Source organism: Carcharhinus amblyrhynchos, chromosome 3, assembly GCF_965287045.1.
Source record: "Carcharhinus amblyrhynchos chromosome 3, sCarAmb.v2.hapA, whole genome shotgun sequence".
NCBI lineage: Eukaryota > Metazoa > Chordata > Chondrichthyes > Carcharhiniformes > Carcharhinidae > Carcharhinus > Carcharhinus amblyrhynchos.
In genome coordinates this window covers 129953899-129979140 of record NC_137326.1, presented here as the reverse complement: position 1 = coordinate 129979140, position 25242 = coordinate 129953899, and the positions used below count along the sequence as shown (strand labels likewise).

Below are 25242 nucleotides of genomic sequence, written 5' to 3'. Positions count from 1 at the left end.
ACATTATGGCACTTCTATTAATAGATAGATGATTAAATATTCGCTTTAACTCGTTCTGAAATATTTGCGTCAATTCAGTCAACATGTCAGCAGTACATCATTAATTGCACATACAAGTCGAGTTGGCAAACCTGGCAACCCAGGAGAAAACCAAGGGGAGTTGGAAGCCCCAGATCTCACTTCCTTACTCATTCACCTTCCTCACAGAGCTGGTGCATCAGCTGAAGTGATGGCATAGCAACCTGGGGCAGTGCGCACAGGAGCACACAGAACATGCCATCAATCGCGAGGAAGTGAGATCCATTTTGGGGATGGGGTTTGACTGTGGACTGTGTACAGGAGCCACCCCTCGAATTATCTGGTTAAGGAGTGTCAAAGATTTCTTTAAAACTCAGCCCATCTTTTTAAATTCAGCCTGGTAATAAGGCAGAGAGAATCCAGGAGTCATCGATTCTAAATTACCTGTAAAATCCATTAACCTAGAACTGAAGGCTTATCAGCAGAGTATCAAATCTTATATCAACGGAAAAGAACACTAGTCAGTCTATAAGCAGCCATGATGAAGCATGAAACTAAAGCTAGTTGTAGGTGGCCCTTGCCATCTCCCTTGGTATCCATCCCAGGGCCTGTTTGTCCAAAGATGTCAACTGCATATGTTCTATTCAAGAAAACCATTGGTGAGTGATGACACTGGAGCTGATCTATCTTCTGTCTTACATTAAGTGAAACATCACAAGCCTATTTAACCGTAAGTTGTGTTATATAAAGTCTACCTGCATATAAAACGACACCATTTTAACATATTTAGCAAATTAAGTCACAACATGTTATACTTGCATTAGCAATCGGCCTCAATTTTTCACCTCACAAATAGATGTTTTACTGACTGGTACTTTATAACTGGGACCAAGTGATCAAACAGGCATTACAGGCTGTGTTGTGAAGATGTGTAGAAGCTTAAGACATGCCCACTTTTTCGCAAAAGATGTAGGTGACATTTGAAAATGGCTAATGGCCAGACCAGGGGTTCACTTTTATGCTCGGTGTCTAAGTCGGCCTCCGTTTTATGAAGGATTTTTCCAGGCTTGAAATGTCAAATTATACTCCGACATTGAAGGTACCTCCCAACTCAAAACACCCACAGTCTCATTGAGTGTTTCCTTATATGTGCTCAAGCGAAAATCCCAATGAATGCCCTTTGCCTGCATAGAATTAAACACATTGATATCCAATTAAAATTTAAAGTTTACTTATTGCCACAAGTAGACTTATATTAACATGACAATGAAATTACTGTGAAAATCCCACACTCCAGTACCTGTTCAGGGAGAATTTTGCATGGCCAATGTACATAACCCACACATCTTTCGGACTGTGGGAGAAAACCAGAGCACCCAGAGGAAACCCACGCAGACACAGGCAGAATATGCCAACTCCGCACAGCGATCCAAGCAGGGATTCGAACCCGGGTCCTTGGCGTTGTGAGGCAGCAGTGCTAACCACTTTGCCACCCATGCCTCAGCAGAAGGTCTGCCGCAAAACAAGGGATAAGGGCCACCCCTTGAGTCATCTGGTTCAGGAGGTTGAAGATTTTTTTAAAAGAATAAGGCCATGTTTTTAAATTCAGCTCAGTAAGGAAGGCAGAGAGAATCCAAGAGTCATTGATTCTAAATTACCCATGAAATCCATAAACCTGAGGAACTGAAGGCTCATCAACCAGAGTATCAAATCTTATACCAACTGGAAAGAACAATACTCAGTCTATAAGCAGCCATGATGAAGCATGAAACCAAAGCAAGTTGGAGGTGACCCTTGCCCTGGTGGATGCCATCTCCCTTGGCATCCATTCCAGATGTTCTCCCAAAGCTGACATGAAGTGAGTTTGGCTCAGCCGAGCAGTGACAGCAAAAAGATTAAACTTGCAATGCAGCACCTCAGGCTCAGAGTGTCCCAAGCTGCTTCACAGCCACACCGGTTCCTTTAAAGTATGGCCTGTGTTTTCTCCTCCTCTTAGGCAGTCCCTCAGGATCGAGGATGACTTGCTGCCTCCCTGGGTTCCGTGATGCTTGATAAGGTCGTATATCCCAATGATTGGCTAACCAAGTCAAACACTGTTCATACATTCAACCCGCCTACACTCAAAAAAAGCCCAAAAACACAATCTACTCTCAGATGTAATTCCACGATCGGGCAGCACTCGCTGAACAATCCCGAGTGTGCTAATCGTTAGACTAATAACCAACTCTAACAACCAATTTAAGGTGATCAGCTGAGCTTATATTGTGGCTCATTTACACTTGCAAGAAGCAAAGTACATTCATATGCACAACCTGTTCTCTGCAAATAAATTGAATTATTATAATCATTTGGGATTTGTATTCTGTGTTTGTCCTTATGAGAGCAAGATGAAAAGCTTCAGCAAAATGTCCCTCTTTACAGCAGTATTCATGATATGTGCGACTAAATGTCAGGAAGACCCAAAAAATTGGAATAATTTTCTGTTGACAATATTTACATCATTTAATTTCAAACTTTTGGATATGTGTGGATGGTGATTGGAGCAGAGATGGAGCGACTGTGAGAACAAGCTCTGAAAACAATCCTCTGAGTCTGGCTTTCCCGCTTGCCACCTCACCCCCTCTCTCACTTTCTGCCTCTAACCCCCACCTCACCAAACCTCCCATATGCCACGGGAGGAAAGCAGTGCGTGAGAGGGAAGCAGCAAGGGAGAGGGGCAGCAGGAGGCAGGGTTAAATGAGGGTGGGAGGCTGTGGGGATAGGAAGAGGAGAGAGATAGTGTGATGGGGGTTTGGTAACAATAACAGGTTCGAAAGGGAGGCAGCAACCTGGAGAGGTGGCAAACCATGTCAGCAGCATTAATAATCAAATCCATCGCTCTTTTATTTTATTTGTTCGCGGGGTGTGGGCATCACTGGCTGGGCCAGCATTTAAGAACAATTAAGAGTCAACACATTGTTGTGGCCCTGGAGGCACAAGTAGGCCAGGCCAGGTAAGGACACCAGATTACCTCCCTAACGGACATTAGTGAACCAGATGGGTTTTTTCAGAAAATCGACGACAGTTTCATGGTCACCAGTAGGTTTTTTCCCTATTGAATTCAAATTTTGCAAGCTGCTGTGGTGGGATTTGAACCTGGGTCCCCAGACCAAAATCCTGGAACGCTTCCAAACAGCACTGTGAGTGCACTTACAGCACATGACGGCAACGGTTCAAGAAGGCAGCTCACCATATCGTTCCAGCGGGCAATTAGGGACTGCCAAAAATTGTTGGCCTACTCGGCAAAGCTCACGTCCCGTGAGAGAAGAGAAAGATAGTTTGAACCTCTGAGGGTTATACCCATTATATTGGTGTCTGATTCCAGCTGTTCTTGAAGAATTCTGTAGAGCTCTGGCCAACACAGTGTAATGGGACACCCAAAACTGCAGAAGATTGTAGGATGGTCATATGGAAAGCTGAGATCATACGGACTAATGGGCCTTCCTCATCCAAAACCAACTTGTGACCCAAACAGCTTTAGTCACATCCTCCAAACAAGGGTAACATAAGATCCGTCTAGGATCACAGCCACAGTTAAATGACAAATCTTAACGATATTCATTTTTTTCCCCCAACTTGATGCAGTTTTGGAAAAAAACAGCAACAACAATTCAAAGATTTAGTTTCAAATCATTAAGAAATATGACGAGCCCGGTTATCAAGGTTCCTTATTTACTCAAAATGCACAGACCCACCTTTAAAATAGAAACAAATAAGCCTTCTCAGCAGCTCATGTTGCCTCCCAAGGTTGGCTAACAGACTGAGTTAAGAAATTGATGCATATATGATCTCTAGGAAGGCAGGACCTTGCAATAGTCATCACTGGCAGTTTCAAAACAAAACTGCCAAACAGAAAATCTGGATTGACATGTAAAAGTTACATGTAGAGTGTGGATTTAGTTCTGTTTAAACAGTGCCCTGATTAACCGCATCTTCCTCATTTTGCTTAGAAAACCTTTTAAAAATGTACGTTTATATTCAATTTGACTTGATTGCCTTATCTATATATTGTTCACTCTTCTGGCAGCACAGTGGCACAATGGTCAGCACAACTGCCTCACAGTGCTAGGGACTCAAGTTCAATTCTAGCCTCAGGGCACTCTCTGCGTGGAGTCTGCGCATTCTCCCCATTTCTCCACGGGTTTCCTCTGGGTGCTCCGGTTTCCTCCCACACACCAAAGATGTGCAGGTTAGGTGGATCGGCCATACTAAATTGCCCCTTAGTATCCCAAGATGTGCAGGTTAGATGGATAAGCCATGGAAAATGTGTGCAGATAGGGAGAGGGCCTGGGTAAGATACTCTGTCAGAGGGTCGGTGCAGACTCAATGGGCCAAATGACTACTTCTGCACTATAGGGATTCTATGATTCTAAATAAGTGACAAGAAACAAAGATTAGTTGTTAATGGATGTTTTGCAGACCAGAAGGAGTTTAAGTAGGCTTACACTAACATTGCAATGAAGTTACTGTGAAAATCTCCTAGTTGCCACACTCCGGCGCCTGTTCAGGTACACTGAGGGAGAATTTAGCATGGCCAATGCATCTAACCAGCGTGTCTTTCAGACTGTGGGAGGAAACCAGGGCACCCAGAGGAAGCCCACACAGACAAGGGGAGAATAGGCAAACTCCACACAGTCACCCAAACCAGGAATCAAACACGTGGAACTGGTGTTGTGAGGCAGCACTGTTAACCATTGTGCCACTGTGCCACGCTACAATTCCCCAGGGATCAATGTTGGGACCCTTGCTTTTCCTGACCCATATTAATGACCTAGTCTTTGGTGTATAGAACGCAATTCCAAAATTTGCGGATGATATGAAACTTTGTGAAGAATAGAGTAGAACATTAAAGCTTCACAGGCAAGTTGGTGGAATGGGCAGTGAAACGTGAAGTGATTCAGTTTGATAGGAAGAAGATGAATGACAATTTAAAAAAAGGTTTCAGTGCTATAAGGGGTGAGCACAGTAAGAAGCCTCACCAATACCAGGTTAAAGTCCAACAGTTTTATTTGGAATCATGAGCTTTCAGAGCGCTGTTCCTTCATCAGGTGAGTGGAGAGGTAGGTTTACAAACACGGCATGTATAGACAGAGACACAATTGCAAGATCATTACAGACTGGAATGTAAAGAATGGTTGGAATGCAATTTTTACAGGAGATCAAGTCTTTGCAGGAACAAACTGTGTGAGTGGAGAGAGGGATAATCACAGGTTAAAGAGGTGTAAATTGTCTCAAGCCAGGACAGATACTAGGATTTGCGAAAGCTCATAATTCCAAATAAACCTGTTGGACATTAACCTAGTGTTGTGAGACTTCCTACTGTGCCCACCCCAGTCCGACGCCGGCATCTCAACATAAGGGGTGAGGAGGAAGAAGCAGCTGTGTGTATATGTGCATAAATTATTGAAGAAGGAAGGACAGGTGGAGAGGGCAGGTAATAAAGCATATAATATCATAGGCTTTATTAAGAGGGGCACAGAGTATAAGAGCAAGGAGATTATGCTAAATTTGTATAAAACACTGGCTTGGCCTCACACTGGAGTATTGCGGTGTCACACTTTTGCAAAAATGTGAAGGCGGGGATGCAGGAAATATTCACAAGAGTGGTTCCAAGGGTGAGGAACAGTCATCTAACTTTATTGGATAAGTTGAGACTATTTTTCTTGGAGAAGAGAAGGCCAAGAGGAGATTTGATAGAGGTATCATAAGAAGTCTGAACTAGGTAGATAGGAAAACTGTTCCCACTGGTGGAAGGATCGAGAACCAGGGGGCACAGGTTTAAGTAACTGGCAAAAGAAGCAATGGGGGCATCAGGAGAAACCTCTTCATGCAACGAGCGGTCCTGATCTGGAATGCGCTGCCTGAAGTTTTGATGCGGGGAGATTCAAATAAGGCATTCAAGGGGGAAATGGATTACTATCTGCAAAGGAAAAATATGCAGGGTTGTTGGAGGAATGTGGAGGAGTGCCACTAGGTAAATTGCTCCTATGGAGAACCAGCATGAAACCACGGGCCGAATGGCTTCCTTCTGTGCTGTAACAATTCTGTAATAACGGTCACTCAACTGTGGCTGCAGGAGAGTCCAGGCAGTGAGTTCTGTATGTTCAATTCTATACAAATGTTATTACAAATGACCATTTTGGAAAGTCACACAAGATGATTGACTAGATTTTTGTGGTAACGGATGCAGTAACAAAATATAATACCTTCCTGCAATCTCCCATTGTCAACACCAGTGTAAGAACATAAGAACATAAGGAATAGGAGCAGGAGTCGGCCATCTAGCCCTTCGAGCCTGCCCCGCCATTCAATAAGATCATGGCTGATCTGAAGTGGATCAGTTCCACTTTCCCGCTTTCTCCCCATAACCCTTAATTCCCTTGTCTATCAAAAACCTATCTACCCATGACTGAAATATATTTAGCGAGGTAGCCTCCACCACTTCAACGGGCAGAGAATCCCAGAGATTCGCCACCTTTTGAGTGAAGAAGTTCCTCCTCCACTCCGATCTAAACTGCCCCCCCCACCCCCACTTATCTTGAGGCTGTGCCCTCTAGTCCTGCTATCCTTTCTAAGCAGGAAGAATCTCTCTACCTCTCTACCTAAACCAGAGTGGTTAGTTCCTTTATGGTTGAGGAAATGAGCTACTTGTTAAGTTCACTGTAATGCTGTACAACCCACTGGTGAGTACATAACATTCTACGGCAAAGAGCATTGACTGCAGCCTCTCATTCAATGATTCAGATTCTTCTGAGAAAATTAAAACGTGTAGGTTGTGTCCTTCCCAAAACAAAGTGACAGATCAAGAGGGCAAGTCAACCAATGGCCTTTTCACAGACTTTAAAAATTGGTCCGCTTTGGCCTTGGAGGGAGTGCAGAGGAGGTTTACTAGGCTGATACCGGAGTTGAGGGGGTTGAGCTATGAGGAGAGGCTGAATAAACTAGGCTTGTACTCGTTAGAGTTTAGAAGAATGAGGGGAGATCTCATTGAGACGTATAAGATGATGAATGGGATGGATAGGATAGAGGTGGAAAGACTCTTCCCGCTCAAAAAAGACAGTAGGACTAGGGGGCACAGCCTCAAGATAAAGGGGGGGCGGTTCAGAACGGAGTTGAGGAGGAACTTCTTCACTCAAAGGGTGGTGAATCTCTGGAATTCTCTGCCCGTTGAAGTGGTGGAGGCTGCCTCGCTAAATATTTTTAAGAAGCGGGTTGATGGGTTTTTGATAAGAGAAGGGATTAAGGGTTATGGGGAGAGGGCGGGAAAGTGGAACTGAGCCACGACAGATCAGCCATGATCTTATTGAATGGCGGGGCAGGCTCGAAGGGCCAGATGGCCTACTTCTGCTCCTATTTCTTATGTTCTTATGTTCTTAATACAGACACCTCGCGCCTCAGGCTAAATAAACGTGCACTGAACCTTGACAGATTGGTTGATGCCAAGGTGTAATCCCTTTCTCGCACCCCCTACCTGAGGTCGAAATCTCTTAGCTTTCTAACATTGGTTTCTGCTCCCCCCGCCATTAAAATTCTATCCAAGCCCACATCACTTGTCTCTTAGGCCTTTAACCTTCATAAACTTACAACTTATCCAACGTGCCATTGTTCCTGACTTGGCCAGAAGGCCCTCATTCCCTCCCTCCATAGATTTATCAGGAGCTACAGAGGGAGGGGATGAGTTTGCACATTCTTTGCACCTCCCATCCTCCAGCCCTTGCAAACATTGGCTCCTCTACAACACCCTGTATCCAATCAGATACTGAGTTCTGCTCACCCATCACCCTCTTCTTACTGAATTCCACTGCTCATCCTTATGTTTAACCCCTTTCACTGCCCATCTCTCTTGGGGGCGGCACAATGGTTGGCACTGCTGCTTCACTCGGCATCAATTCTGGCCTCGGGTGACTGTGTGGAATTTACACATTCTTTGCGCACCCACTGAATTTGCGGCAGGTTCCTTGCACCTAATTTCCAACAGCAGATTTAGAACAGTCACCAAGCCTTGCGTCCATCCTAACCTCAAACTCCCATGACATAGAACATAGAAGATAGAAACATAGAAGATAGGAGCAGGAGGTGGCCATTTAACCCTTCGAGCCTGTTCCGCCATCATTATGATCATGGCTGATCATCCAATTCAATAGCCTAATCCTGCTTTTTCCCCATAACGTTTGATTCCAGCTGCCCTTGAATACATTCAATATTTTGGCATCAACAACTTCCTATGGTAATGAATTCCACAGGCTCACCACTCTTTCGGTGAAGAAATGTCTCCTCATCTCCGTCCTAAATGGTCTACCCTGAATCCTCAGACTGTGACCTCTGGTTCTGGGCTCCTCCACCATTGGGAATATCCTCTCTGCATCTACCCCATCTAATCCTGTTAGAATTTTATAAGTTTCTATCAGAACCCTTCCTCATTCATCTGAATTTTAGCAAAAACAATCCTAACATGGTCAATCTGTCCTCATACATCAGTCCCGCCATCCCCAAAATCAGCCTGATAAACCTTTGGTGCACTCACTCGAGAGAAAGGACATCCTTCTTCACTTGTGCTTCAAAACTTGCCACTCTCTAGCCTAGCTCTTCCAGTACAGTTACAACACTGGCATCCACCTGACAATGTGGAAAATTGGTATGTCTTGCACACAGAAAACAGAACATATCCAACCGGGCTAATTACTCCCCCCACCCTTCACCTGATGGGCCCTCTGTAACACTACTCGTACCCAAGCCCACTAAAAAGATCCCCCCCCGCCCATAAATAAAACTCCAAGACCAACACCATTACGAAAGGCCTCCCACCAGCCCCCTGCCTGGCCCACCCTCGACCCTCCTTCCCACTGGGCCCCTGAATCAATAAAAAAGGCCAGGAAGCACTTCTCTCCTTTACCCCCACACGCTCCCCACAACATACACAAGGACATAAGTCATCCAGATCAGGAGACTTATTCAGTGCCAACCCCAAAAAGAGGCCAAGAGCCCATCACGAGCATAAAATATCACGAGGGTAAAAAGAAGTATCCTCTCCCAAACAAAACACGAGGAATGAAACACAAGGAACTGACCCAGGAACTAGAGGACTAAAAGGGATTCCCTCGCAGGCGTAAGTGGTCACAACAGAGATTCGAAAGCAGAACCAAAAAACCAAACACCCCCCACCCAAGCTAAATAAAAGACCCACTCCACCCTCTAACCCCAGAAACAAAGAAGGAGAAACATAGAACATAGAACACTACAGCACAAACAGACCCTTCAGCCCACAAGTTGCGCCGATCATATCCATACCTACCAGGCCTATCTATAACCCTCAATCCCATTAAATCCCATGTACTCATCCAGAAGTCTCTTAAAAGACCCCAACGAGTTCGCCTCTACCACCACCGACAGCAGCCGATTCCACTCACTCACCACCCTCTGAGTGAAAAACTTACCCCTGACATCCCCTCTGTGCCTGCTCCCCAGCACCTTAAACCTGTGATAATGCCAAGTTATTGCGATCCATTCTATTATCATCATCCTGCCATGAAACTCCAGTTTGCTTTCGCATTACCCATTTTCTAAACCTTATTCCAGCGACCATGCTTCTTTACCACCTGTCCTCTCATTGCTTTTTGTATGTGAGGAGAACTGTCGAAATGTATGATGCGTGCATAAGATCAACTGTCACGTAAACATCCAGCCCCAACTCTCCATTGCCTCACATGGTTTCAGGATGTAATTACAGCACAGAAAGCAGCCATTTGGTCCATTTGATTCTATGCTGGCTCTCTGTCAAGCAATCAAGTCAGCCCCATTCCCCCATTCTTACTCCACTAGCCACCAAGCTCATTTCCTTCAAATGCCCATCCAATTTCCTTTTGAAATCACCATCACCAATTTCCTCCGGTTAAAGATTTGGAAGACCAAAGTCGTTGGGTGGGATTTTCCAGCCCATGCTCGCCCCAATGCCGGAAAATCCTGCCCAAAGTCAACAGACCTTTGCACGGTCCATGTCCTGCCCGCTGCAATTCCCATGGTAGGCAGGATGAGAAAATTCCGCCCATTGTATTCTGTTCCTCTCACACATACAAGGTGGTCATGATGCAGAGATGCTGGCATTGGACTGGGGTAAACAAAGTCTTAAAGATGTGAGTGTGAGTGGAGGTAGCATTAGCATAGATTAAAGAGATGTGTATTGTCTCCAAACAGGACAGTAAGTGAGATTTTACAAGCCCAGGCAAGTCATGGGGGTTACAGATAGTGCAACATGAACCCAAGATCCCGGTTGAGGCCGTGCTCATGTGTGCAGAACTTGGCTATCAGTCTCTGCTCAGCGACTCTGCGCTGTCGTGTGTGGTGAAGGCCGCCTTGGAGAACGCTTACCCGAAGGTCAGAGACCGAATGCCGTGAGCGCTGGAGTGCTCGCCAACAGGAAGGGAACATTCTTGCCTGTTGACTTGCCATCTCTTTAACCTATGCTAATGCTAACTCCACTCACATTGTCTGCATCTTTAAGACTTGAATAGCAGGTTAACTGTAAAGACTTGCATTCTTATTAGTATTCTGTAAAGTGTGTGTGACTTTATATGCCCTTCCCTGATCAGAACGTTCCACACACCTGACGAAGGAACACCATTTCCGAAAGCTTGTGAGATTACTATCAAATAAACTGGTTGGATTCTAACCCGGCAATAAAGGCTTTAAAATGGCCCTTCTGGCTGAGAGTGAAGGTTTCTTCCGGGTGCTCCAGTTTCCTCCCACAATCTGAAAGACATGCTGGTTAGGTCATTGACCCAAACAGGTGCCGGACTGTGGCGACTAGTGGAATTTCACAGTAACTTCACTGCAGTGTCAATGTAAGCCTTACTTGTGACTAATAAGTAAATAAAGACTTCAGCAATTTGGCATGGCAAATCCACCTAATCCACACACATTGCTTTAAAACTTACCATCGCATCAAACCTTTAGTCACTTGTTTCAGATCGTGGGAGGAAACCGGGGCACCCGGAGGAAACCCACACAGATACTGGGAGAATGTGCAAACCCCACACAGACAGTGACCTAATCTGGGAATCGAATTGTGCTACGGAGCCGCCCTTACAGTCAGGGGGACCAGCTGGGGTAAATGCTTGGGGTTATAGCCTGGGTGGGATTGTGGTCGGAGCAGATTCGATGGGCCGAATGGCCTCCTTCTGCACTGTAGGATCCTACGATTGTATGATGGAGGTGCCAATTTCTGTCAGATCACTTGCCTGTAAAGCACCTCGTAAGATTTTACTATATGCAACGTGCTTTAGCCAATGATTGCCTCCTGTTAAAGAAATTGGCTAAGGTGTAAACCTGCTGCCGATTTGCAACTGTACATTTCCTGCCGGGAGAGACAAGTTAAAATAATCTAGACTCAAAACGTTGGCTCTGTTCTCTCTCCACAGATGCTGCCAGATTTTCCAGCATTTTCCGTTTTTGTTTCAGTTTCCAGCATCTGCAGTATTTTGCCTTCACCTGAGCAAAGGAATTATTGATGGAAAGGAGCATCCTTCGAAATAATGGCCACTACGAAATTTAACGTGCGCGCATTTCCCATTGAACGGATCGTCAAAGTATAGAGGACTTCCAATGTGCAATAAACTTCAGCACACAGGGGCACACGTACCGACATAAACCAAATCAGCAGAAGTGGAAATGTCACAACACACAGAAAACCCAACATACTTCCGCAACCAACAAATGTCACCAACTATTTCATAAACTTAGCTGGGTATTTTTCTGTGGTGCACATTCCTGTCAAGGCGGAAATTAGTCCAGTGGGAGCCAGGCCAGAATCAGCACTGGGCGCGTGCTGAACTAAACCTCACTTGCGTTCTCAGGCAGTTATGAGAGAACTCCCACTCAGTTCTGAGGAAGAACAAGAGATTTCTCCACAATCTCTTGGCCAATATTTCTCCCTCAAACAATATCAAACACATGATCTGGTCGGTAAGCCTAACTTCTGTTTGTGGGATCTTCCTGATCACAAGTTGCTGCATGACAACAGAGATCACACTGTTCAAGTACTGCATGGGTGGTAAAGTGCTTTGAAATGCCCTGAGATTATGAAAGATTCTAAACTAAAAAATGCAAGTCTTTCCTTTGGATTGATTTTTACAATTAAGTTCCGCTCTAAAAAGCTCAGCACCTAAGCAGTCCCAGTACAGTATTACAGGGGTGCTGCACTATCAACATTGCAGTCCTTCGGTGAGATTTTGTCACAAGTGGGTGAAAATGACTCCATGGTACATTCTCAAACAGTGTTCTCCCTGGTGTCCTGACTTACACATTCTCCCATGAATGGATTGAGCATGGATTTTGTCTCCTTGGCATAAATGCAGCCAGAGCAATGCGAGTCTTGTGTGGGTGTGCAGCGGTCTCTGCCTCTGCCCCTGAGGCACACCCTGGCAAAGGGTGAGCACCTGAATTGCCACAGTATGCAAGGTTATGGACCATGTGCTGGACCATGGGATCAGAATAAACAGGTGCTTAACGGCCAGCACAAACAATGTGGGCCGAAGGGCCTCCTTCTATGCTGCAAAACTCTAGAGTAGGAATGTTATGGCCGTTCACGCTGGCGGGATTTGTCCATCCGGCTGCAGTGAACGGAGATTTGGACGGGCACCAAATTCTCCAACCTCGCTGTAGCAGGAGTGTGGCATGAATGGCCAGTAAGATCCCACCCTATGGCTATAATGAAGTCTCCTGCATGCAGCAGAAGCAAGTGACATTGCACCATCGTGATGTCAGAGTAACTCAATAATGTGGACCACCCAAGTCCAGATGCCCCTCTCTCCAAGGAGCCAAATGCCAGACGGATTCTCCGACAGTGCTAATTAAAGGATCAGACGTCCACCTTACAATTAAGGTGATTTCTCCCAAAGAAAAACTTTTATGTTATGTCACTTGTTTGGAGGCATTCTGGAGTAGTGCAGTGGGTTCCTGGATTGGCCAGGGAGCGTGCCCAATCCTCACAGGAAGAGTAGAGCACTTGGGGATCTGAGCACACAGAAGTTTCTGGTGGTTACAGGGGGCAGTGAGTGTCGGGTTACAGCATGACAGGGGAATGGAGCAGGGATTGCAGAGAGAAAGCTCTGCTCAGTGGTCCCTCGACACAGACAGGGAGTTGGCCAGTAAACCAGCCATTGCATACAGCCCCTTGGTGCACACGCCCGTTAGCAGTTGGAAGTATGCCCCCATCTTACCACCCTCCCTCCCCTATGGAGGTCCTCTGCAGCAAAGTTCATCTGTGACCACCCTCTCCAATCAGCTGGCAAACAGGCCAGCCTTTCCCTCTGGCTTGGCTGCCACACACTCATGCCCAGTGACTCAGCACACTATGACCCCAACAATCTGCCAACTTTAAAGATGCATGCAGTGCAGTGCAGTGCCAGTATCTGAGCTGCTGGCAGTAAGTGTGGTCAGGTCATGTGACATTGGTCTCTTCATTTGTGCTGTGCTGTTGTGTTCTGTTCCTCCTCCTGTGACTCACTGGCAGCAGCTCTCATGTGTCTGAAAGCAGGAAACCAGAAGGTGGAAAGTTAACGTGTGGGCATTGGGGTCATTGGTCACACCGTCTGCAGCTAGCTCATCATTCCAGGTGGCAAGGTGAAGGTGCGATACGGGTCGAGAAAGGGCGTAAGGCAGAAACATGCCAGCATTCTCAATGCTTTCAGCGATCGTAGAATCACACAGTGCAGAAGGAGGCCATTTGACCCATCGAGTCTGCACCGACTCTCTGAAAGAGAATCTTACCCAGAACCACATCCCCCTGCCCCATTCTAGTAACCGTGCATTTACTGCAATAATCCCCCTAACCTACATATCTTTAGACACTAAAGGACAATTTCGCATGGCAATCCACTTAACCAACACATTTGTGGGCTTTGGAAGGAAACCAGAGCACCCGCAAGAAACCAACGCAAACACAGGGAGAACATGCAAACTCCAAACAGTCACCCAAGGCCAGAAATGAACCCAGGTCCTCGATACTGTGAGGCAGCAGTGCTATCTGCCCATGAATGCTGGTTGGCATTGTCATAGCCTGCTGTGCTGAGACATCAGCACAGGAGGTGCTGATCACATCAGCACCTCCTGATCACATCAGGAGGTGCAGGGTCTTCTGTCCTAGTCATCCCTGCTCTTTTTTTTAATTTGTGCTACCACCATGGAGGTATAATGAGGCAGCAAGAGACAGGCATGAGGCTGACATCACTGGTAGGGTTGTGATGGTGAAGGGAAGTATCTGAATGACAGGAGTGAGACCTGATTGATAGGGGTTGGTATTGGTAGTGATGGGGCATTGAGCAGTTGGAGAGGTTGGATCGGGTCATGCCATGTGAAAATGCAACCTCTCACCTTGACCACTCCCATGAGCTCATTAAACGTTGTGTGGCACAGCTGTCGGATCCTCAGGCCCAAATCCATGAGTTGATCTTGATGGCCTCCTGCTCCCACGCCTTTCTGAGGGTGGTCTTTAACCCACGCATCTCCCAATCTGTGGACCCATGATATTCCACTTCCTGGATTGGAATGCCCTGCCTGCTGCAGTTGTAAATGCGCCTAGTTTGGGGGCGTTTAAGAGATCCGTGGATAGGTTTATGGACGAGAAGGGATTGGTTTAGATTAGTGGGTCATTGTTTTTTAACTGGTCGGCGCAACATCGTGGGCCGAAGGGCCTGTTCTGCGCTGTAACGTTCTATGTTCTATGTTCTATGACCATCTCCACCATTAACGCCTCCAGTGCCACATCTAATGCCCTTACGTCCCAGGATTGCATTCTCCACATTCGAAAGTCCGGCAACATGATCAGTGTGGCTTTCTTTTCAAGAGGGACAGACCGCCTTTGAGAAGAGCAGACTGGCTGTACCAGGAACAGTCAGTACAACACTGCTGCAATCCCACAGCAAGAAAGACATGCAACCCTTAGACACAATTGTGGCAATGAGGTGACGACATCACATTTATTTGCTGGCAATCTGCAAAGGGGCTGGGAGCAGCAGATCGCAGGTCACAATACCCTCACCCAAAAAACTGGACAGACCAATTTCTGTCTCTATAGAGGATTATTTTTCTCATTTCTGTTTGTTGGATCTTGCTGTGCGCAGGTTGGCTGCTGATATTACAGCTTGAAGCAGTTTGGGATCTGAAGTCATAAAAGGTGTTAGGGAAAGGCAAGTATTTCTTTACTTCCTTGCTGCAACTGATGTGAAGTGCAATCACACTTCTAAGGATTTATTTATAGCCAATCTATCATGGTTACAAACTGCAGAGTCACTTCACCAGCGTGAGAATGGTAACAGCCTTTGTGATTTTCAATTTGATGTTCAGAGATCTCCTTGCACAGTAAGGTTACAAAAGCCTGAGGGAGAATGTGGGCACAGTGCTCACTGGGCCAGTAATTTTGACGGGTGGGCTTATAATGGGTTCAAATCCCACCACAGCAATTGAAGGAATTTAAACTAATGGAATGAATTTTTAAATTGAATAAAGTTAGTCTCAGTAATGGTGACCATGAAGCTGACCGTCGCAAAAAGCCATCTAGTTCCTCAATGAACTTTCTGGAAGGAAACATGCTATTCATACACCTTCTTGTTGATAGATGATTTCAGATCTACATGTCCTGTCTCTCCACGTCCCCAAGACAGCCATCCTGACACAGTGTCTTTCTGGAATCATAGAACAGAATCATAGAATCTCTGCAGTGCAGAAGGAGGCCATTTGGCCCATCTGGTCTGCACCCACTCTCTGACAAAGGATCTCACGCAGGCCCTTTCCCGTCAACTCACATATTTACCCCAATAATCCCTTCTAACCTTAACATCTTGGGCAACTAAGCATGGCCAATCCACCTTTGCAATGTTGGAGGAAACCGGAGCACACAGAGGAAACCCACGGAGACACGGGGAGAACGTTGTGAGGTACAAATGCTAACCGCTGTGCCACCTCTAGGTCAATATCCTGGAATTCCCTGACTACCATTTTCTCAAGGGCAATCAGGAGGAGAAACAAAAGTTAGCATTTGCCAGCGTCACCACATCCTGCGAACAAATGAATAAAAACCCAACAAAACAGCTGACTTATCTTCGTCAGCAATGGAGTTTGTAGAATCGCAAGCTAAACCTGGAAAGCCTCACCGCTGTGTGAAATATAGTGACAGCGATTCTCCCATTCCGCTGCGATGATTTTTTTAAGGCAGCAGGTCAGGAGATTGAAGCGGGGCTGGATTAGATTGATCCACGTTGTGCATCCGGCCTCAAGCGCATCTCCCAGCACTGGGATTCCGTCGCCAACAGCTCCTCACCAGAAATAGGCACAAAGGTGCATTACATTCGCAGGACATCATTTCAATCTATTCAAAATGTACTTAGCGGGCCCGGGACTGAAATCTCCGGGCTCGCCAATCTCTCTCTTCCCCGCACCAGGAGTATTTCACTCCAGCAGGGTTTACAGTAACTCCCCACTTTTGGGGAGCAGGATGTGGTGGCCCGACCTCACTGAGTGAAGTGGGGGGGGGAAGGAGCAATCAAGGCATTCCAGAGAGTCGGGTGGCAGAGAGGTGGGAGGTGTTCCTCGGGCATTGCCACCTTGGCACTGCCTCATGGGGGTGATCATTGGGGTTGTGAGGGGGAGGGAGGGAGGCCAGTGATTGGGCTGGCCATCGGAGCTGAGGGGGTGGGGGGGGGGGGGGGGGGGGGGTGGTGCGGTGGGGTGCGCTGGGTCAGGATGGCCAATGTTTGCTGAAGAGCAGGGCTGGCCTGGAATGTTCGGACGGCCAGTGATCGGGCATTGGGGCAGTTGGAAGGCCAGCGTTGACGGGTCATGCGGCTAGCCGACATGCGCGTTGCCCAGTCATCGGGAGGTCGGCAGATAGGCGTCACAGCGCGTATGCCAATCTCGGCGTTGACAGATCGGTGCATGAGCAGTGGCCCACTCAGTGCTATGCAGCCGGTCTCACCAGTGGGAATAGAACCCTCCCACTGATTTTTACAGTGATTCATGCTGGTGCACTCTGCAGTGGACAGAGTGCGGGGGGTTCTTCTCTGAACTCCCACTGAAAATACCCGCATGATTTACTCCACACGAATTCGACATATGGAATTTTTTTGGGAGCATCCCAGCCAGTATGAGGCATTCAATCACACTGTCATGTATAGCACTGGAGCCAATCTGTTATTGTATTTCACACTGCTGCCTGCAACTGAGTCCGTCAATCAATATCATCGCACAGTGTTGGTTAGACAGCAGAGTCCCTTTCTGCTCCCAGAAAATAAGTACCTTCCAGATGCTTCCATCTGGTCTCAATCTTCCACTAATTTGTCGTCCTTTGGTCCAGGAGATCTCCCATCTCCGCCAACCGCTCACTCTCCATCCTGCCCCCACATCTGTCCCCCCCGCAACCCCCTCCCCACCACCCCGCCTCCTCACCACAACAGTATCGATCACATCCTATTTTTGATTGTCTTCAGCTCATCTAGACTCGAAACATTAGCTCTGCTCTCTCTCTGCAAATGCTCGCAGGCCTTTCTGAGATTTTCCAGCCTTTTCTGTTTGAGTTTCCTCTTTCACCCTGACAGCCAGGCCCTCGGTGAGACGGCCACCCAAACTGTTGCAGTGATGGATAATACAACGGGGACCAACCGGGCATTGTTGCATGGGGCGTAGCTCCTAATATCTCAGGCGAGGCACAGTTATTGGCAACATGAACCTTCCAAATTGATTTTTAAATGACAAAGAGGAAATTAAGTCAATAAGGCTCTTCCAGGTTCATTATCTGAGACATTCTTCAACCAACAGATCATTTGTGGAACTAAACATTGTCCCTCACACCCCCTGAATTTAGAAATGTTATCCATAAGTCCTAGCTGTATACCAGCTTTGCTTCTACATGTTTGTTCACTCATACAGGCAGAGAGGATGTGGTCTTCTCTGTGGATTTCTCAACTGAAATTTCTACAGGCAGGTTCCATTTCCTCACTGCTTTGTGACAGAATCATTTCTCCCCAACGCGATAGATCAGTCTCGCAATTCAAACCTGACTCACCAGTTGGCAGTCTGAGGGTATTGCGTACAACGCTGGCTTTACGCTCTACTTAACGTTTTCTAAATTTGATGGTAAGACGTTGGTTGCTGCACTGCTTGCCATACCTTGAGGCGCCAAGGTCCGAAGCTCCAGTATTGTTTCCCTAAACCTCACCTGTCTTCAAAATGTTCCTTAAAAGCCTACCTCTTTGACCAAGCCTTTGGTCATCTTATGCGGCTTATGATGCTCCAATAAAGCATCCTGATCATGCTTAAGGTGCTATTGTTTAAAGTTAATTTATTTATTTATTAGGGTCACAAGTAGGCTTACGCTGCAATTAAGTTACTGTGAAAATCCCCCAGTCATCACACTGCGGCACCTGTTTGGGTACACTGAGGGAGGACTCAGCAAGGCCAACGCAACTAACAAGCACATCTTTCGTAATGTGGGAAGAAACCAGAGGACCCAGAGGGAACCCACGCAGACACGGGGAGAACTTGCCGACTCCAGTGACCCAAGCCAAGAATTGAACCCGGGTCCCTGACACTGTGAGGCAGTAGTACTAACCACAGTGTCACTGTGCCGCCCTATTGTGCTGCGTACAAATAAAACATGTTTGTGTTTTAGCTCAAGCAGTCGCATCATGTGAAGTTAATGTCGCCCATATATTTAATGTTGGCAAGTGCGAGGTGGTCCACTTTGGTAGGACTAATGGTAGGAAGGACTATTACTTACGTGGCGAAAAACTGCAGCAGGCGACGGTGCAGAGGGACCTGGGGGTCCTTGTGCATGAGTCGCAAAAACCCAGCCTGCAGGTGCAGCAGGTGGTCAGGAAGGCTAACGGGATGCTGGCCTTCATAGCGAGGGGGATTGAATATAAAAGTAGGGGGGTCTTGCTGCAGCTGTATAGGGCACTGGTGAGGCCGCAGCTGGAATACTGTGTGCAGTTTTGGTCGCCGCACTTACGCAAGGATATTTTGGCCTTGGAGGGAGTGCAGAGGAGGTTTACTAGGCTGACGCCAGAGTTGAGGGGGTTGAGCTATGAGGAGAGGCTGAATAAACTAGGCTTGTACTCGTTAGAGTTTAGAAGAATGAGGGGAGATCTCATTGAGACATATAAGATGATGAATGGGATGGATAGGATAGAGGTGGAGAGACTCTTCTCACTCAGAAAGGACAGTAGGACTAGGGGGCACAGCCTCAAGATAAAGGGGGGGCGGTTTAGAACGGAGTTGAGGAGGAACTTCTTCACTCAAAGGGTGGTGAATCTCTGGAATTCTCTGCCCGTTGAAGTGGTGGAGGCTGCCTCGCTAAATATTTTTAAGACGCAGGTTGACGGGTTTTTGATAAGCGAGGGGATTAAGGGTTATGGGGAGAGGGCGGGAAAGTGGAACTGAGACACGACAGATCAGCCATGATCTTATTGAATGGCGGGGCAGGCTCGAAGGGCTAGATGGCCTACTCCTGCTCCTATTTCTTATGTTATGTTCACATCAGCTCCCTTCTCAGAGTCACGTTACCTCACATTTATCCAAATAATCGCAATGCAGAACACTGTCCAGTCTACAGGAAGTGTTTGTCAACAATTGCCTCGAATGGAAGCTTTCTGAAATGGAAGTCAAAGTGGAAAAAGGACAACCTGAAACAACTTTGCAAACACGAGGAAATTGGAAAGGCATTGCAAATTATCCTTTGAATGTATACTGCAGTTGTGCAAACTTCATTCAGGATCAGCATAATTAGATTGCACTGAAAGTCCCTGCTGTTTACATTGCCCCAGGGTATTCTCAAAGTATTTAACAACCAATTAATTACTACTTAAGTGTAGTCTCTGTTGTAAATGTGACAGACAATTTGGGAATAAGCAGGTCTCTCAAATAGTCTTTGATTCAAAGAAAGGATTGTGACCACCAAACCCAGGCTGCCACCTAAGGGTTTGCCAGTGAGTATGTTTCACGTTGAATGTGTACAGCTCTGACATGAGGTGGACACACTACACATTGAAAATATCTTCTTTTTTCCCTATCATTTCCCTGTAACGTTTACTGGGGAGTTCTCACTATGTGTTCTAATACTGCACATTTCTAATACTGCACCTGCACGGGGCGGCACGGTGGCACAGTGGTGAGGACGGCATCGTAGCACAATGGTGAGGGTGGCACAGTGGCACTGTGGTTAGCACTGCTGCTTCACAGTGCCAGGGACCCAGGTTCTATCCCTGGTTTGGGCCACTGGCTGTGCGGAGTTTGCACATTCTCCCGTGTCCGCATGGGTTTCCTCCAGCTGCTCCGGTTTCCTCCCACGCTCTGAAAGACACGCTGGTTAGGTGCATTGATGTGGACATGCCGGCGTTGGACTGGGGTAAACACAGTAAAAACTCTGACAACACCAGGTTTTAGTCCAACCAATTTATTTGAGAGTAAACTCACTAGCTTTCGAGGGGTTTCCCTCTTCTTCAGGTGAATGGAGAGTTCTGGCCTCAGACAGAGCGTATAAAGCACAGACAGTTTACAGATTACTGATTAGAATGCGATTCTTCACACCTAACCTACTGTTCAAGTCCTAAAGTGGCCAACAATGTGTGTGGAAGGAGCACTGATCACAGGTTAAAGGTGTAAAGATTCGCATTCTAATCAGTAACCTGTAAACTGTCTGTGCTTTATATGCTCTGTCTGAGGCCAGAACTCTCCATTCACCTGAAGAAGAGGGAAACCCCTCGAAAGCTAGTGAGTTTACTATCAAATAAATCGGTTGGACTAAAACCTGGTGTTGTCAGACTTTTTACTGTAGGTGCATTGACCCATACAGGTGACGGACTATGGCGACTAGAAGAATTTCATAGTAACTTCATTGCAATGCCTTACTTGTGACTAATAAATAAACTTTTAAATTTTTACTTCAGTTTAAGCACAGGAGAAACAGGAGGTCATGCAGCACCTCAGGGCCTGCCCTACCATTCAGTACAACAATGGCCGATCTGACTGTGGCCTTAACTTCACAAGATTGTCACACAACCTTGATGCATGCGTACATCTTGAAGGGAAAGTTGTTTGTGCAACAAAGGCCTGTTTGATCCCTGCAGGGTGTCTTGGATTGTTGCACACCTTTGCAGCTCATCGTAAATACAATAGGCACCAATATGGAATTCAGGAGAGACGTCATTGTCTAGAACGAGGAACCTGCTACCATAATGGAGGTAATTAGCATGGAGGCATTTAAGGGAAAGCTAGGTCAGTACGTGAGGGAGAAATAAACACGCAAAATATGGTCCTGAGCTCTCCCTAAATTAAGAATGGCTCATGTAAAGTATAAACATGATCACAGAACATTTGGACCCAATAGCACATTCATGTGCTGGGATTTGTAAATTATTTGCCCGATTGCTGTGGGAAAGGCATCAGAACGTCCAAATGTCTACAAGTTGGAGTGGTACAATGAGTGGGCAACCAGTCAAGCAAGCAGAATGAAGGAGAAGAGGAGAGATAGCAGGGCAGGCGGGGGGAGTGATATGCAGTGGGGAGGCGAGGGGTGATAATATTGTTCTGATATAGTAAATGCAAAGACAGGTTGGTGGGGTAGAAAGTTGGGATAACAACATCTGAAAATTGTTCTGAAAGGTCGAGGAGAAAATGAAAGCACCTATCCCAAAATTCTACATTAGAGAGGTTTGATCTGATTCGATTTATTGTCACATATATCAGGATACAATGAAAAGTATTGTTTCTTGCACGTTAAACAGACAAAACATACCATTCATAGAGTACACAGGGGTGAGGGGAAGGACAGGATGCAGAATGTAGTGTTACAGTCATGGCTAGGGTGTACCGAAAGATCAACTCAATATAAGGTAAGCCCATTCAAAAGTCTGATGGCAACAGGAAAAAGTTGTTCTTGAGTCAGTTGGTATGTGACCTCAGGCTTTCAGTATCTTTACAAAATAGTTACAAAAACTAAAGTCCTGTTGATGATTTCTTTATTCTAGGGTCGGTTGATAAATCTGGTTATTTTGGATTGCGGTTTCCCCATAGGGATCTCGGAGGGATCCTAACACGTTAAATGTATAAGAACATAAGAACATAAGAAATAGGAGCAGGAGTAGGCCATCTAGCCCTTCGAGCCTGCCCCGCCATTCAATAAGATCATGGCTGATCTCTCACTGCTCAGTCCCACTTTCCCGCCCTCTCCCCATAACCCTTAATCCCCTCGCTTATCAAAAACCCATCAACCCGTGTCTTAAAAATATTTAGCGAGGCAGCCTCCACCACTTCAACGGGCAGAGAATTCCAGAGATTCACCACCCTTTGAGTGAAGAAGTTCCTCCTCAACTCCGTTCTAAACCGCCCCCCCCTTTATCTTGAGGCTGTGCCCCCTAGTCCTACTGTCCTTTCTGAGCGGGAAGAGTCTCTCCACCTCTATCCTATCCATCCCATTCATCATCTTATACGTCTCAATGAGATCTCCCCTCGTTCTTCTAAACTCTAACGAGTACAAGCCTAGTTTATTCAGCCTCTCCTCATAGCTCAACCCCCTCAACTCCGGTATCAGGGCAACTAGGAGATTTTCGGAGTAACTTCATTGCAGTGTTAAAGTAAGCCTACTTGTGACTAATAAACTTTAAAAGAAAATAGGAATATTTTATAACAATAATAGGAATATGGGAATAGAGGGATACAAACGAATGGTCTAGTTGGGCATATCAGCGGCGCAGGCTTGGAGGGCCGAAGGGCCTGTTCCTGTGCTGTATTGTTCTTTGTTCTTAAAACAGTCAGGTTAAGTAGGGTGGGGGACAAAAAAGCTGTTGGAAAACATTGTGCAGTGTTCCGACCAATGGGGGGGGCTCAAATATTCCCTGTAAACAACTGCCAAAGGCCCGTGCAGATCATGCACAAGTTGGCCTCTTCGAAACACTCCTAAAGTCACTGCGCCAAAAAAAGGTTGAAGGGTCAATACGCTTGTGTAAAACTCCCAGGCACTCCAAACAAGACAGGAGGAATCGCTGACAGGCACCATAACCTCGCAATGCAACCATCCTGAACTGAGGGTGGCACAGAATTAGGAGCAGACATGGCCTGGGAAGAAAAACCGAGTGCTGGAGTTCTGAACGACACGTCTGCGGTCACCCTTTTACCACAGATAACACCTCTCAAGATATGTTTCAAATTACTCAGAGAGTAGGGCAAAATATCTGATAGAAACGAGAGGGAATACTTCTTCCCGTGCGGAAGAGCATCAAGAGCGCTGGCCAATCTAAAAGAGTCAACAAGAAATCCGGTAGGACTTTCGGAAGAATTTCTTCCCAAATAGCGATGAGAAGGTGGAATTCGCTGCGACAGGGTGAACAGTATAGATGCCGATAGGGGGAGGCTGCACAAGTGTTTGAAGGGGAAAGGATCAGACGATTGCAATGGTAAATTTAGAATCACAGAATCATACAGTGCGGAGGAGGCCCTTCAGCCCATCAAGTCTGCTTGATGATTTAGATGAGAAAAGATGGGAGGAAGTTCAGATGGACCATAAATACAAACACAAACGGTCTGTTTCTGTGCCACATGTCCTCTGCAATGCCGTGTAAATGTGTCCCATCGTTTTTCCCTCCAAAAAAGAAGAAATGGACACAAGCACAGCTTCTCCCAACATCAGAAAGAAATCCCACAACACCAGGTTAAAGTCCAAACAGGTTTACTTGTAGCAAAAGCCACAAGCTTTCGGGGCAGCTGGAAAACTCCCAGCCACCTGACGAAGGGACAGGCTGTCCCGAAAGCTTGCGGCTTTTGCTACAAATAAACCTGTTTGGACTTTAAACTGGCGTTGTGGGATTTCTTTCTGTTTTACCCCAGTCCAAAGCCGGCATCTCCACATCATGTCTCCCAATATCGCCAGCTGCACAAACGTTTGGAGCACCGCAGTGACAAAGGTGGTCTTTCCGGTTTCGCGTTTTATTATTTTTATTGGAGGCTTCCTGTTGAACACGCTGGCCGCTTGGTTTACCTCAAGAACACTGTCACCGCTGACATTGTGATGGCCCTCACGCTACCCTTTAAAATCCTGGCCGAGGTGGGACTCTGGCCCTGGCAGCTGAAAACATTTGTCTGTCGTTACAGTACGGTGCTGTTCTACAGCAACATGCCCCTGAGCGTAATGTTCCTGGGCCTGATCTGTTTCAGTAAGAAGTCTCACAACACCAGGTTAAAGTCCAACCAGTCCATTTGATAGTAAACCCACAAGCTTTCGGGGTTTGCCCCTTTGAACCTGGTGTTGTCAGACTTCTGACTGCGTTTACCCCAGTCCAATGCCGGCATCTCCGCATCCTGATCAGTTTCGACAGGAATCTGAAGATAGTGCGGCCCAGGAAAATCTCATGGTGCAAAGGGTCACCTTTGCCAAGGTCGTCAGTGAGGGTTGCTGGGCCTTCATAATTGGCTTTGCTCTGCCGAGCATAATTTTGACAAATAAGACCCTCACAAAGGAAACTGCAGCGCATTGTTATCAGCTGAAAAGCCAGATGGGAGAGGATTGGCGCCATTTCATGGTTTTAACTCGCAGGATAACTTTCTGGATCATTTTTATCCTCCTCATCTTAAGAAAAATATATTGGCCTGGTCAAAAATTCCAAAAGGACTCCAGCAATGTGGGAAAGAAAGTGAATCACAACATATTCAGTCAGCATCATGTGTGTCTTTGTCATCTGCTTTGTGCCCTATCACATTATCAGACTTCCACATCAGAAGGATCGCAACGATCAGAGAAATTGCATTACATTCAATGCACTGTACCACCCAAAGGAAGTGTTACAGCTGCTTTGTGCATCTAACACTTTCCTTGACCCTATTATCTACATCCTGCTGTGCAACTCATTCACTAAGCTGCTGCTCAAAAAAAATGCGAGCTGGAAGAATCCTCTCAATGGAACTGACTCAAGGTGAGAAGCAAGAAGTTATCAACAATTAAAGCACCCCCACTCCAACAAACACAGTCCCCTAGTCGCCATGGATACAAACACTGAATCGGTCTCAAACCCGGGTCCCTGGCACTGCTGCCTCTCAGCGCCAGGGATCTGGATTCGATTCCCAGCTTGGGTCACTGTCTGTGTGGAGTCTGCACTGTGTTAGCGTGGGTTTCCTCCAGATACTCCGATTTCTTCCCACAAAGATGTG

General features: G+C 46.5%; 1 protein-coding gene and 1 pseudogene across 1 annotated transcript in view; one reads left to right on the top strand and one right to left on the bottom strand.

Annotated features, from left to right (window-relative positions):
* Positions 1 to 25242, bottom strand: part of LOC145341129 (mediator of RNA polymerase II transcription subunit 12-like protein) — a 564757-nt gene that overhangs the window by 244659 nt on the left and 294856 nt on the right.
* LOC145341594 (P2Y purinoceptor 14-like) lies at positions 16888 to 25036 on the top strand (annotated as a pseudogene).